Here is a 17500-nt window from a genome sequence, read left to right as displayed (position 1 = left end):
AAGCATATGGAAAATTTGCAGAAGAACTTAAAGAAAAGTTTTAGTCTGGTTCCATTTTGTTTTACAAGATTATTAGTACTAGTTTCTCAATCAATTATTTTAGTGTTTTCCTTTCCTGTTAGTTTATATTTATGTTATTTTCTTTTTTCAAATAATGTTATCTGAATTTTTATTCATTTTCAAGATGAAACAAAAATTACTGGAACTCCCTTTTTTTTTATCTTTTTTTTTATATTCTTTGCATATATGTATATCATCAAGTGATTTAGTCGGTAATTTCAAGTGATTTAGTCGGTAATTAAGTCATTTTTTTATTTCTTTCGTTTTTGTGTCATTAAAATTCTTGTTATTTGTCATTACTAATACCTGAGCTATTCTTAGAAAATTGATAATAAGAATAGGAATAACTTCAGGCTTCCTAATGATGAAATTAATGGAAAGATAGTTTTCTAAAAGTTTCTCCATGAAAGTGTTACCAAGCGTAGCCTCATGACTTCATATAAAATGAGCTTGCTAGACTTCAAGTATGTTCAGATGTGCTATTCTGGTTATTCAACTAATAAAAACATACATGTGTTTATATATATGTATGTGTGTATGAATATATATATATATATATATATATATATATATATATATATATATATATATATATATATATATATATATATATATAATATGATAAATTTTGCACATTTAGACGTGTTTTTCATATTCAAATAAGCCATATATATTTTTGATACATATACATTTTCAGTCCTCTAAATCTAAATTCAATATAGTCATTTTTAAGGAGCCAGTTTTAACATAATCAAATTATTAAAAAAAAAAAAAAAAAAATTGGAATTTATACTTGCTCTCTACTCATTATGCTAAACAAATATAGATCTTCGGCTTGTAGTTAACGCCTTCATAAAGTTGAATTTAAACCCATTAAATAAACATGTAAATAAGAAAATGACCTCATGGATGCAGGCCTTAAATTGACCAAGACTCCAGTGGGGGGGGGGGAGGGGGGATATAAAACTCCAACGAGCATAGAAAGCAATAAAGCAAAATCTAAGGTTGATGCTGTAAACCCTATTATTGCACCCGGGGCCAAAATGAACCAATTTCGGCGGTCGTAAATGAAGTGGCTAAGCGCCCCCCCCCCCTCTCTCTCTCTCTCTTAAGGAGATACATTAAATTCGCGTATCTATTTAGAGCGAAAATATAAAAAATGACAAATAATAATGAGAAAAAAATTAAACTCGATAGTGTCGATTGCCAAAACTCTCTGACTCTCTCTCTCTCTCTCTCTCTCTCTCTCTCTCTCTCTCTCTCTCTCTCTCAGGAGAGCCATTGAATTCACGTATTTCTTTAGAGCGTCTGATTCTAACAACAACAACAACAACAACAGCAATGATAATAATAATAATAATAATAATAATAATAATAATGATAATAAGAAGAAGAAGAAGAAGAAGAAGAAGAAAGAGCAATCAGAGATTTTAGACCTACGCCAAGGAAGATTCTCAACATTTGATGAAGTCTACGGACCAAGTTCTCTCTATTCCAAATGTCGACCGTCAATAAATTTACAGTATAATAATAACAATAACCAGAATAGCCATTTTGATCCGGATCACCTACAAAATTGAATGGGTTCTTCCGGAGCATAATACCCAACCCTTATTCAAATTTGGTGAAAATCCGACAAGGAGTTTTGAAGCGATCCAGCTCACAGACAAACAGATGGATAAACTTGAGAAGCACTCTGAGTGCAGACCTCCGCCATAGTAGCTTATTTCTCGAAACCAGCTTGCATTTCCCATAATCAATTTAGACCGTAGGCTTATTTGAAGTCTGTTTGACAACCATGTACGAACTTGGGGTTAAGGTTAGGGTTAATTCGGTAGACCTTTTGTTTGACTTTGACCTTGACCTTTGACCTAGGACTTTCAAAATTGAATCAGGCCAGGACGTTGTTCACAAACAAACAAACAAACAAATGGAAGTAATAAATAAACGCAGTTTTGTTTTTATAACCTTTGCGGTGATAATTATCCAATAAGACTATAAAAAAATATTAGTTGATTCAAATGACTATTCCAATATATACGGAAAAGCAAAAAAAGAAAAAAAATATCACATCAATAAAAAAACAAATAGCAGAATCCTAACACATTTACCTTAATTATTAAATTAAAAAAAAAAAAAAAAAAAAAAAAAATACTTCAATAAAAAAATCAAATACCAGAATCCTAGAACATTTATTTACCTTAATTATTAAAATCAATCAAAAACAAAAATAAAAATCCTAAACAACTTCCTAAAATATTTAAACTATCCAATAAGACTATAACAAGAAACATTAGTTGATTCAAATGTCTATTCCAATATATAGGGAAAAGCAAAAAAAAAAAAAAAATAAATAAATAAAAAATACTTCAATAAAAAAAATCAAATCCTAGAACATTTATTTACCTTAATTATCAAAATACATCAAAATCAAAAATCAAAATCAAAGTGGACCACCATATTTGAGATACTGAATTTCATTATAGTTAATGTGTATAATGTAATTAGCCACATAAAATCATCAAAGTATATTAGTTTGTTGTTACTACAATCTGCTGTCAGATGCCAGGAAATCACATCTGAGGTCGTTTCTTTGTAAAAAAAAAAAAAAAAAAAAAAAAAAAAAAAAAAAAAAAAAAAATTCATCATTGGTGAGGGCCCACTCACACCCCCGTCAATGCCTATTCAAACTTTAGCCCAGCCCCAGCCCCTCCCACACCCACGCGAAAAACTTCTCTGATGCCTCTGGTACATGTCACAAGGTACACTTTATAGAGCATTCACATCTATAATTGGGCTTATGGTTAGATAACAACGTATTTGCTGCGGGAGAGATTTTGGTTAAATTTTGGATTTTTAGTTATACAACTGAGTTCAAACTCTGTGCTTTTAGAATATATTAGATATGCTCTATATACTTTTGTAATACATATTATCTGTATTTTACAAATAATTACTAAACCTTAAGAGCCTAAAATCAGAAAAAATAGTGTTATTGGAATCATGAATTTTTGATGCATTGATAAAAAAACTACCATGAAAGTAAGTTTTAGTAATTACACACTTCAAATTTGGATACAAACCGAGTATTTCTACTTCTTTTCAAAAGATGGCAGCACACGTCCCTTTTTCTGTTCATATGAATGATTTTATTCATTTAGAAAAGGTTGATAGAGTGATACCTATGTAAAAATATATAGGGCAAGTATAAATTATACCCACTTCCAATTAAGTAGGCTATTTTTGGCTAATATTAAACCAAAATTACGTCATGGAAGGTTCCAGAATGCAAGGATTAAAGAGGTCTACACATTGTTTCTTTTCTTGGCCAATAGATGGCCTTACCAAATTGCTAATTATCCCCATCATCCACTCATTATAATTTTTACTACTTCATTTCTGTTGCTATTTAGGCAAAGAATTGCTATAAAACAGACGCACGTGAACTTGATGTTCCTTGTTGTTTAGCCACAACTTAATTCTTAAGAAATTGAAAATTTCACAATAAAAATCACAGAAATATTTCCTCAGCAAACAATCGTTAGTTCAATTATATTTGGGGGTCAGGGGGGCGGTTGCCAGATATGCCACATGTACTGAAATAGGTGAAACAATCAAGTAATTACACAGTTATCTGATCTAATTTTTAATTACCTTTCTATGAAACCAAAATATAATTAATAAGTTTTATGGTATGACATGTATTGTTAGTAGAAACTACGAAGAATAACAATATTGTTACGATACGAAATGCATAATGACGCATATTTCTCTACCTCCCTTCCTTACATCGAAACGAGTTTTACTTTAACGCCAATAGATGGCATCAGAGGCACCATGTCCAAAGTAATATAGTGTATTATTTGACGAACACGTGTGTCCAAAAAGTGAGGTAGGAAGGTAGAGGCTAGAGAATTGGTAGTTGGTAAATTGACCAACGATCGTTTCCTTATTAGGAATGTATATTTTTATCAGAGATTGGTGTGAATTTTTCATATTCCATCGGAAGCAACCCAAGTTTACTTATGAAAGTGTTTAATATTTCCTTTCTTCATCAGAACACATAGATAGTAGGTCATATCCTTGTGCAAGTGACCAAGGTAACAATCATCAACATAGTTAAAGTTGGTGGGTCGAGTGTGGGACAGCGTGCCAAATGGAATTCTTTGAACGGAGAATATCATTATTTATTACAGATTCAAATCATTTAAGGAGTAATAGTTATATGCCATAATGTGTTTGACTATGGTGTAATTTGATTTTTTCATAATCAAGATAGACAAATCGAATTAGGAAAAAGAAAATTGTCACATTTCTGTGTCTTCGCCATCACCTGACTGTGTTGCGTCATCCACCTGCGAATTCGTGTTTGTTAATAAGGGCGTTCTAGAGTGTTAATCAATTATAAAATGAACCTTATCATAATTTCCTTAGTAGATGTATGCATGTCAGTAAAGCAGTTTCTTCGTTCAATATACTGTAGTTTAAAAGAAACCATTAAGTATAAGTCAATGATAAACCAATCGTGAATGTGAAAGAATCGCCAATGTTCATTTGTATAGAAGAGTGGATGTTGCATTAATCTATTAAATGTATATGACAATTATTTGTCAACACCTATTTTGAAAAGTACAAATATCAAACGTAATTTTTAAGGAAATTAGTGCTGGGCATGGACTTGAAGATGAGTTTGGGGATGACGGAAATGTGAGCATACATGATTTATAATGTCTCCGGGATTAATGTGTATATAGATAAATTTTGTCCTATACAAAAGTTTGTTTTAAAGGAAGGGTTTCTTCTGTAACGATATCAAAGTCAGTTTAAATCATTGCCAATTAATCACAAGAAAGGTAATTTTCTTTTTTTTTATATTTTGTATTGGAAGGAAAGGTTATCAAATATGATAGATTGTTGGATGTCTAGAAAAATTAATAATTTGTTTTTTCATAGTATTAAAAAGGTTTCTTCAATAGGTTACTAATACCCTATGAACGATAGAAATGGGAATAAAGGTTAGGCTGGTCTAAACAGTCGAATGTTTGTCCTAATTCCTATCGCTCATAGGTTCGAGTCCTTGGCCGGGAAGGTTTATTTATTAAAGAAATTTCCCTAAGCATTTGAGATCCCAAGGTAGAGTGAATTCGATATTAAAGGGTATTTGTAACTTATTTGAAAAATTATATATATATATATATATATATATATATATACATATATTTATATTATACAGTATATATATATATCATATATGTATATATATATATATATATATATATATATATATATATATATATTTAATCATCATCTCCTACGCCTATTGACAAAAGGGCCTCCATATACAGTATATATATATATATATATATATATATATATATATATATATATATGTATATATATATATATATATATATATGTAGAATATATACCACTTATACTCATGATTTTTCTAATGAATGTGGACATCAACTACAATGTCATTAGATATTGAATTCTATCCTTAGAATTGTATATCCACTGGAAATTCAATTATGATAAATGCTTCTGGCTGGGCAAAGATTCGAACCTATGCCCTGAGCCGAAACAATGCCTGCAAGGATGAATTTACCAATCGAGCTATCAAGGGAGATATAAGCTCATTCCAAGTCCACTATACATACACATTTCGAATTTAGTAATCTGTTCTTAGACATGAAATCAACCCATCAGGCCCCTCACTGTAGGTGCCTTTTCAAATTTTAGCCCCTCCCCCCCCCCCCACCTGAAAACGTTCCTACGCCCTTATGAATGGAGCCCTTAAAGAGAAGCGCATGACAATGCTGAAGCCTAGATGATCCTACTTTTTAATCGAAAAGCAATGAATGAAACTATCATTAAAAAAAAAAATAATATGAAATAGGCTAATCTCGGAGCCGATATTTTCCATCATGTGATATACAGCAGCAGTGCCATGCATTGCACCTGGGTTTTGCATTTAAATCTGCTATTTTGGTTCATGGAAGCCAGTGAGTGTAACCATGGTTCCAAATTCTACCGAGGGAAAAATAACTGAGTTGACACCAAGATTATTCGATGAACAAGACTTTGCGATTTCATCGCGAAATATAATATAGTTGTATAATCAATGGTGTCCTTGAAAAAATGGGTGGCATCTTAAGTTTTTAGGGGTTAACGAGTTTCATCAAAGTAGCAGTCCCCACGGAAATTATGTACCAGTCTTGTAGCTTCTTTCTAGAAATGGAAGATCCTTCTAAAAATTTCCTGTTATTTGCTCAAATATCAGCAGCTGAAGACCAGACAGGCGAAGAATACTCGAAACAAGGTAGAACGAAAGAATTAAAAAAATTATTGTGGATATTTTGATCACTACAAATATTAAAAAGATTTTTACAATAAACTAATGATTTGTGCAAATAAAGAAGCATACCGAATGTGTTTTTCAAAAGTAAATTTGCGATGAAGAATCTCACCTAGGATTTTAAAAGAGTTGTATATAGATGAAGAGGTATTGTCACTGTAAAGATGTGAATCTTGAGGAGCCCCTGCCCTGGACCTACTTAAATCAAGCTTTAAATTTTATTTGGGTTCAACTTTGTCCCCCTTAATTTACATCATTTGCACTCATTTTAGCTATATCACTATTAAGGGACTTAGTAGCCATAGGTACACATTCAGGAGATGGAATTGATGAGAAGAGAGTAGCGTCATTTGCATATGCAACGAACTTGTTTTCTAGGTCAAAGCACATGTAAGGAAAAGCAACGGGCCCAGAACACTACCTAGGAGAACACCAGATATTACATTCCTATAGTCACTATGGTATCCACCAACAGCTACTCTGTGATTTGTTACTTAAAAATTCCACATGTGAAGTATGTTTATGCATTTAATTAAACGGCAATAGAAATAAATACCCAAGAATTGTATATGTAAAAATCACAAATACGGGATATTTTCTTGGTTTCGTCAAGCACATGAAAACGAATGGCCGATCCATTATTGGCACAACTATGCCAGGTCTCTTTGTTGACTTTAGACGTATTTCAAATTCATTAGTTTACCGTACACCATCTTTCTCTCTCTCTATCTGTCTCTCTCTCTCTCTCTCTCTCTCTCTCTCTCTCTCTCTCTCTCTCTCTTTACACACACACACACACACACACACACACACACACACACACACACATATATATATATATATATATATATATATATATATATATATATGTATATATATGTACATATATATATATATATATCTATCTATCTATCTATATATATATATATATATATATATATATATATATATATATATATATATACTGTACACACATTTGTTTTGTGTATGCGTGTGTATGTGCATTTATGTCTGTCTCTATACATTTGTATATCGATCTATCCTCATTCCTAAGCCTTAGTCTCGGCAAACAAGGCAAAACCTTTGCCAATTTTCTTTCCTCTGCAAAGATGTTAATTTTCTGATTGTCATCACTAATGATTTTCGTTTTCATTGAAGATTATCATAATTTCTCTGAAAAAATAACTTGCTATTCATTTACATTCTAAATCTAACATTGCTTGTTTTTTTTTTTTTTTAACAATTATCATTACTATTACTATCATCTTTCCTCTTTCCTTTTTAGTTTATTCGTTACTCATTCCACTTCTCTCTCCCTCTTTTACTCTTAACCGTCAAGCTTTGGGGGCATCATACTTGTTGCCAAAGGCTTTGACAGCGTTGGACATAACAAGTAAGAGAGAGAGAGAGAGAGAGAGAGAGAGAGAGAGAGAGAGAGAGAGAGAGAGAGAGAGAGAATTCACGGATAATGATATTCAAGGACAAAATTAGGCGCTTGATGAATCTTCATTCAACCATGAGTTACTTTCGAAGGCGTTGAAAATAAGTTTGCCACTTTTGTATCCGGCAGGTCTTACTTGCATTTAGATTTCTCTTATAAGAAGAAACCGTATCTGAATTGTACAAAAGTAGAAATTTACTTTTTCGTAGATACATATCGATTTAAATGAAATAATGAGAGGTTAGTATATACATACACAAACACACACACACATATATATTATATATATATATATATATATATATATATATATATATATATATATATATATAATATATATATATGTATATATATATATATATATATATATATACACACATACATACATACATACATATATACATGTATATATATATATATATATATAAATATATATATATATATATATATATATATATATATATATATATATATATACATACTGTATTGAATTTGCTTAGAAACGAGATGAAAAATATAAACCTGGTTTGCATAGAAGTTTAAACTACCATCCAAACAATGCAAACATCGAGGTATCAGCATGTGAAGTGATTCAAATGAAGTCGATTCCTGTCTATTGGGTCGGGAAGGTGTGAAAGACAACTCGATATTCGACAATGGAACATCGGGGAATTTCAATAACGGGATGTGAACGCTGTGTGAGATGATTAACGAGCAATAACTATACAGATAATAAATGTTATTTGCGGGAATCTCTTACAAAAAAGAAAAGATTGTTATTATTATCATTAATTTCATTCTGATTATACTCACTGACCACAGTGAGTATATTGGGAGGAGAGTGATGGAAATGGAGGTACAGGGAACGAGGAGAGGGAGGCCAAAGCGAAGATGGGTGGACTGTATCAAGGATGACCTTCGATCAAAGGGATTAACCGGTGATGAGGTGTGGGACAGAGGTAGATGATGCAACCACAGACTTAGTGAAGAAAAAAATCTACATCTACAGGAGTAATTTCAGGAAAGAAGCAAAAAAAGTCGAAGATTCTATGCGGTCTATGAGATTTAATGTTTTTAAAGGATCAAGAAGCTATTAGAACATCCACCTCGAATTTACAAGCACACGAGGAAGCCATTTCGATTGTCTAATCACCACGGTAGTGTATCCTACACTGATGAACGCACTGACCGTTAGTGGACGTCCTAGTTCTGACACTGAAGGAATTCCTTCAGTAATAACTGATCGTGAATGGGCTGCTTAATATGGGCGGCTCTGACTAGCACAACTTTGATCATGGCGATACACGGACCCTTTCATCGCACGAAGGTATCCCCACTCAGAAATATATATATATATATATATATATATATATATATATATATATATATATATATACATACATATATATAATATTTTATATATATATATATATATATATATATATATATATTATATATATATATATACATATGTATATATACACACACATATATCTTGTGATCATGATGAGGGGTAGATGGAGATGGTTTAGGCATGCTCTTCGCACTCCCCAAGAGAGATTAGTTCACCAAACGTTCAGCTTGGCTCCACAAGGCACTAGAAGAATTGGAAGACCCAGGCCTACATGGCTGAGGACTATGAAGCGCGAAGTAGGAGATGATGAATAGAGAAGTATTGAATTAAAAGCTCAAGATAGAGACGACTGGCGAAACCTAACCGAGGCCCTTTGCGTCAATAGGCGTAGGAGGAGATGATGATGATGATACATATATATATATATATATATATATATATATATATATATATATATATATATATATATAGATTTATATATAATACATATATATATAAAAGTATATATATAGATAGATAGATAGATAGAAAATGAAGGATGGGAGAATAGGTTTCCTCGTTTTTCAGATACATCAGCTCAAGAATCTATTTGTCCACGATGGTCTTTGGTATTTTCAAAAGCGCCCCGAAGAGAGAGAGAGAGAGAGAGAGAGAGAGAGAGAGAGAGAGAGAGAGAGAGAGAGAGAGAGAGAGAGAGAGTAAACAAGAATATCAATAAGAAAGCTGTGGAAGAGAAGCGTACCTCGGGGGGGGGGGGGGGGAGGAGGGGTTGAAGGAGATGGGGGATGACAGGAGGGAGGGGGAGTAAATAGAAGATGGGAAGGAGAGAGGACGGAGTAATGTCAATACACGATACAGTTCAGATGCTTTGAGTCGAAAACGAACCTTGCTTGAAAGCAAAGAGTGGAAGGAAACAACTCGAAATTATTATTATTATTATTATTATTATTATTATCAGCTGAGCTACGACCCTAGTTGGAAAAGCAGGATGCAATAAAGCCCAAGGGCTCCAACAGGTAAAATAGCTCAGTGGGGAAAGGAAACTAGGAAACAAATACAATAGTGTGCCAGAGTGTACCCTCAAGCAAGATACCTCTAACCAAAGACAGTGGAAGACCATGGTACTGAGGCTATGGCACTACGCAATGCTAGAGAACAGTGTTCTTCTCTTAGAAGAGCTGCTTACCATAGCCAAAGAGTCTCTTCTTCCCTTACCAAGTGGAAAGTTGCCACTGAACAATTACAGTGCAGTAGATAAATCCTTGAATGAAGAATCTTCGGCTATCTTAGTGCTGTCTAGTGTATGAGAAAAGATGAGAATGTGTAAAGAATGGGCCAGATATTCGGTGAATGTGTAGGCAAAGGAAAATGGCCCGTAACTAGAGAGGGATCCAATGCTCTACTATCTGGCCACTCAAAGGACCCAATAACTTTCTAGTGATAGTATCTCAACGGGTGGCTGGTGTCCTGACCAGCTTACTACCTCTGGGGGAATATATCGACAAGAGAGAGAGAGAGAGAGAGAGAGAGAGAGAGAGAGAGAGAGAGAGAGAGAGAGGTCACAAGTAATATTAAGGTGAAATGAAACACGGAGCAGAATGTGCTAAGCCACGCTACTTACAGCAACACCGTTAGTTGAAAGACGGAAAAGTAACAATGTGCAGCAAAAACACCATTGCCATTAAGAATTGCTTTCACCTACAACCAACATCAAATAATCTATTTAGGTAACATGCTCAATGCCAAATATTATTACATAAAGAGAGAAAAAAGGTTTGCGAGTCAGTACAGTGTTCTTAATGCTCTAGTTGGCTGCCCTCCAAGTTCTTTTCTACGGCACTATCTACTCCACTACTCTCTTCTACTGCTAATTACGAACTTCGCCGTAGCGGCAAACGCTGTCTATTAATATCTACTTCTGGTGCAGCAAACTTGTAATGAATCTCAGCCTAAATGGTAATAATTTTTTTTCTTTTTTTTTTAAATCATGAGCAAGTGGAAGGATGGAAGGATACTTAATATTAAAAGATTTCTTATTGTAAACAACACTTAATTTTCATAAAGGTAATACAAGGATGCTATAAAAAAAGTCCATATTTGAGTACCTTCATTCATAGGCAGTACATCATGTCTCCAATTTCCCAGGAAAGAAAGTTTGCTAATCGAAATATATAATCAAGAAACCAAATACTTTTTTTTTATTCAAATATTCTAAAAGTATTGTCGAGAGCCAAGAAGAATCTAAGCTGCTTTAAAATACCCCAGACCACTACCCAGAAAAGCCACCAGAATTCGAAAAAAAAAAAAATGAATTATTTGATCTGAAGACAAATTAATGCTTAGGTATCTTTCAAAGTTCTAACTATACCCTTGGCAAGCATTCATATCTATTTGATTAGTAATTTTAATCACCTTTTTTGGAGAAGCAGGAGGCCTATCAACTTTGGAAGGGTAACAGATCAGATTTGACATGGAACAACTATACTCAGCTTCGAGCTTTTGCTCAGAGAGTTTATGCCTCAACTGAAAAGGAGTACAATTTAACCATAAAAGAAACCCTTTCTGGTACAACTCAGGAACATAAATGGTGGTCTACCCTTAAATCTGCACTCTTTGGTGTAGATGCAACAGTTCCTCCTTTACTTAAACCAGATGGCTCAGTCACTCACTGTCCAAAGGAAAAGGCAACCCTTTTGGCTGATGTTTTTGACAGTAAGCAGAGTAATGAAAAACTTGAACTTCCTCATTCCTGTTTTCCTGAGGCTAAACTAACTAGTTTAGCTTTTCGATCTCGTGAGATTAAAGCTCTGTTGATGGACCTTGATGCTTATGGAGGTATAGACCCAAATGGTATTTTTCCTTTGTTTTTTATAAAGACAGCAGATTTCTTAGCTCCAAAGTTATCTGTTATTTTGCGCAAGTTAGCAAGAAGAGGAGCTTTTAGCACTAGTTGGAGAATTGGTAATGTTACTCCTCTATGTAAATGTGTTTGTGGTAGCTCAAGTCCCACTGATTACCGCCCAATTTCCATAACTCCCATATTATCTAAAGTTTTTGAACGTCTTCTGGCAAAACGTCTTAATAGGTTTGCTGAAGGTAATCATCTCTTCCCTAGTTTGCAATTTGGTTTTCGTAAAGGCCTTGGAGCATGTGATGCCCTTCTTACAATCTCCAATGCTGCACAGAAATCCCTTGATTGTGGTCGGGAAGTTCGTATGATTGGCCTTGATTTTAGTGCTGCCTTTGACCGTGTTAATCATGAGGCCCTTGTTTTCAAACTGAAACAGTTGGGAGTGGGTGGGTCGTTTCTTAGCATTATTATTGATTTTTTAAGTAATAGATCTCAAAGAGTTGTTGTTGATGGGCACCATAGTGATTATAGGAATGTGATATCCGGTGTTCCACAGGGTAGTGTTCTTGGCCCATTACTTTTCATACTATATACACATGACATGTGGTTTGGCCTAGAAAACAAGCTTGTTGCATATGCAGATGATGCTACTCTCTTTGCATCAATTCCATCCCCTGAATGTAGATCTAGGGTTGGTGAATCCCTTAATAGAGATTTAGCTAGAATTAGTGCATGGTGCAAATTATGGGGTATGAAGTTGAATCCTAACAAAACTCAAAGTATGATTGTAAGTAGGTCAAGGACGGTGGTTCCTCAACATCCGGATCTCAGTATTGATAATGTTTCTTTAAATATGTATGACTCTTTCAAAATTTTAGGTGTGATTCTCGACAGTAAATTTACTTTTGAGAAACATATAAGGTCTGTGTCTTCTTCAATTTCACAAAAAATAGGCTTATTGAGAAAGTCTTTCAAGATTTTCGGTGATCAATCTATTCTGAAGAAGTGTTTTAATTCTTTCATTCTACCTTGTTTTGAGTATTGTTCTCCTGTCTGGTCTTCAGCTGTTGATTCTCATCTTAATTTGTTGGACAGAAACTTACGGTCTATTAAATTTCTTATTCCTGATCTAGATATTAATCTCTGGCACCGTCGTTCAATTAGTTCATTATGCATGTTACATAAGATTTTTCACAACTCTGACCATCCTTTACATTCAGATCTCCCTGGACAATTCTATCCTGTTCGTAATACTAGGCAGGCAGTTAATTCTAATAGCCAGGCCTTCTCCATCACGAGGCTCAATACTACGCAGTACTCTAGAAGTTTTATTCCAGCTGTGACCAAGTTGTGGAATGATCTTCCTAATCGGGTGGTTGAATCAGTAGAACTTCAAAAGTTCAAAGTTGGAGCAAATGCTTTTTTGTTGACCAGGCGGACATAGTCTTTTTATAGTTTATTTATGACATATTTGTTTTTGATGTTGTTGATAGTTTATTATATGACATGTCTGTTTTGACGTTGTTTCTTATTTTAGAATGATTTATTGTTAATTTGTTCTCTTCATTTATTTATTTCCTTATTTCCTTTCCTCACTGGGCTATTTTTCCCTGTTGGAGCCCCTGGGCTTATAGCATCTTGCTTTTCCAACTAGGGTTGTAGCTTGGATAGTAATAATAATAATAATAATAATTAGTTGATTTAATTCCCCTCGAGTGATGCCATAAAACAATCGCCAAATTTTGACTCAAATTCAAATTGTAAAATTGGGATACGAAAAGAAAGCTTTCAGAAATCGAAGTGAATTTCTAAAAGAATAAGTTCCTGTCATGTAAATTAATACAGAAGATCAAATACTACAAGTATTATTATTTTTATTATTATTATTACCAGCCAAGCTACAACCCTAATTGAAAAAACAAGATGCTACAAGACCAACAGGCACCAATGAGGAAAAATAGCCCAGTGAGGAGAGGAAATGAGGAAATAAATAAACGATGAGAAAGAATTAACAATAAATTATCTTAAAAACAGTAACATCAAAAGATATGTCATATATAGACTATAAACAGTCTTATGTCAGCCTGTTCAACATGAAACTATTTGCTGCACGTTTGAACTACGAATATCAAAAGTACCCAGTAAAATAACTTTAAAACATGTTCCTATTAGTAAGTATTGAACAAGATCAGATCTGAGTACGATATGGAATAATCGTTTTGTTCCCTGTTGTAAAAGATTTTCGAAGAATACCGGAAAAAAACTGTCACTGGATCAATTGGAAAAACTGTCCATCAACGGGCTGTAATAAAGCAAGGGTAGATGCTTGCAATTTCACGCAAGCTAATTTAATAAAAACTAATTTTTTCTTAATCCCCAAAGCATTTTTTAGGCTAATAATGTAGCAGATATATATCTTTTATATATATATATATATATATACATATATATATATAATATATATACAGAGAGAGAGAGAGAGAGAGAGAGAGAGAGAGAGAGAGAGAGAGAGAGAGAGAGAGAGACTATAAATGTTGGATAATTTTCTTTCATTACCTTCAGGTTTTTTTTTAACCATCAAGTCGTTTTTCCTCATTTGAGGGTAAGTCTTGAGAAAAACAACGCAATAGTCACTGCCACATTCAGGTTTTATCTGCAGAACGTTTACTGCATTAGTAGCTTTATACATCTTCACAGGTCACTCACCAGCAGCTTTTCTAAACCCTTATAGGTCCTTCGTCCCTATCGTGTACGAATATTACCATTTTCTGTAGGCCAGGATCCTACATTTGCCATTGCCATACATCTTTCAAATCATCTGTCGAGTCATTTCCAGTGTTTCTTCTCCTACCGCCATGCACTTCTTGTCCTGAATAAAGTACTTTTTCATTCTAGTCCATTGCTTTTATTAACTGCAGCAGTGAATTAGGTACCTGGTAGCTAGACGGCTGTGTGGGTTGTTAACAGGGCAAGGAAAATAACAAAGAAAAAATAATTAGTACGGGAAGGAAATAACTTTCTGATTCCCTGTCAATATATATATATATATATATACAGTATATATATATATATATATATATATATATATATATATATATATATTTACAAGACATATCGCCATGATCAGAAAAGCTGTACTAGTCAGAGCCATCCACACTAGGTTGGTTTGCTATGAGAAATCAGGTGAAAATCTTCCATCACCAATCCGCAGTGGCCAGCGTGGTGATGAAAACTGGCCAAACCCGACACGAATGAAATGCCAGGTCTAACGGCCTTTGTCCTGCAGTGGACTAGAAACGGCTGCATTTGTCGTTGTTACTGCTGTTATGTATGTATGTATGTATGTATATATGTATACATATATATACATATATATACATATATATACACATATATATATGTATATATATATATATATATATATATATATATATATTATATATATATATATATTCACAACAAATTCATATATATATATATATATATATATATATATATATATATACATACATACATATAATGGTATATATGTATTTTCTGTTTATGTATATGTTAATACAAGGAGGGAAATTTTAAGGGCTAACTTATACTTCGTTATAATTCCCAAGACATAATTTAAGTTTCTAGAAATGATTATAAACCGTACAAATTAATCCATTAACTAACCTAAGATGAGACGATGTAATTAGCCTAAGTAACAATGGGCAATAAAAAATAATATTAAAGTTAAATCCATTTGAGAAAAAATCATTTAATTTAAAATTTGGTGAAGATATTGATTGACATTGTCACAGAGTACATTCGAGTTACATGACAGTCCTCTTGGGGGTATTGCTGGTTAGGGAGGAGGGTATGGGGTGGGGGGGGGGGGTGACATCTACAGGGTGTCCATAAGTCTCCATATGTAGGAGAAAAAATAACATGGCATTTAATCTAAGCATCATTAGGCCAGGCAATTAAGCCAAGCATTTAATGGCAGTCATATAGAGCATATTATATAAATAAAAATAAACATATTATATAAATAAAAAAGGTTTATGTCAAAAAACCTTTATTTTCCAAATATGTATGGAGACTTATAGGATACCCTGTAGTAACTAATGTAATTGTTCAGTGGCCACTTTCCTCTTGGTAAGGGTAGAAGAGATTCTTTAGCTATGGTAACCAGCTATTCTAGAAGAAGGACTCTCCAAAATCAAACCATTGTTCTCTAGTCTTGGGTAGTGCCATGGCCTCTGCACCATGGTCTTCCACTGTGTTGGGTTAGAGTTCTCTTGCTTGAGGGTATACTCGGGCAACCTATTCAATCTAATTTCTCTTCCGCTTGTTTTGTTAAAGTTTTTATAGGAAATACCTATTTCAATGTTGTTACTGTTCTTGAAATATTTTGTTTCCTTGTTTCTTTTCCTCACTGAGCTATTTTCCTTGTTGCAGCCCTTGGGCTTATAGCATCCTGCTTTTCCAATTAGGGTTGTAGCTTAGCAAGTAATAATGATAATATACTATCAAAGGGAAATCATCCAATTTCTATACAGATTAATAATTCCTATTTTTGGAGCAAGTATGTGGACAGGAAGAAGAATAGCTCCTACCTAATTAAGGATAGAAGATGAGACTAAGAACTGTATAGGCCTAACGGGAACTGCAAAAAGTTCAAACTTCCAGCTTATGTTTTTATGTTGAACAGGCTGACATTGGTCTTTTTGTAGTCTATTGAGGAAATATTTCTTTTGATGTTACTGTTTATAGAATATCTTAATTGTTCATTATTTATCAGATCGTTTATTTATTTCCTTATTTCCTTTCCTCACTGGGCTATTTTTCCCTGTTGGAGCGCTTGGGCTTATAGCATCTTGCTTTTCCAACTAGGGTGGTAGCTTAGCTTATAATAATAATAATAATAATAATAATAATAATAATAATAATAATAATAATAACAACAAACTAATTTCGTCATCTGCTTCGGTTACCTTTAAAGATAATTCCAGATCTTGACGATTATAAAAAAAAAGTATAACTCGAAATTTGTCTTGTTTGAGTATGCTAGTCTATCCAAAAAGAATTTCATTTGAAGTTATATTAAAAATGAATACTTAATGTGAAAATATGTGGCTATAAAAGGGATATCACCCAAACTTTAACCATTTGAAAAACATAATTGAGACTTTTTCATTATCGGATATAATAAACAATATCCGGATTGGCATACACATTTGTATAGATTATAAATAAGAAATTAATTGAAATATTGATACGTACACACAAATTAAAGTATCAGTAAATGTAGGGGTGGGGGGGGGGGCGGTGGGATCAATACACGAACCAATTAGTCTAATTCATATAACTGACAGCTTACAGAATGAATCAAGAAAACTAGTGTTGCATCATTTACAAATGAAATTATATCTATATTGCAATATATAAAAAAATAGTTTT

The sequence above is a fragment of the Palaemon carinicauda genome, chromosome 24, assembly GCF_036898095.1.
Source record: "Palaemon carinicauda isolate YSFRI2023 chromosome 24, ASM3689809v2, whole genome shotgun sequence".
NCBI classification, from domain to species: domain Eukaryota; kingdom Metazoa; phylum Arthropoda; class Malacostraca; order Decapoda; family Palaemonidae; genus Palaemon; species Palaemon carinicauda.
Note: the sequence above shows the minus strand (reverse complement) of the source record.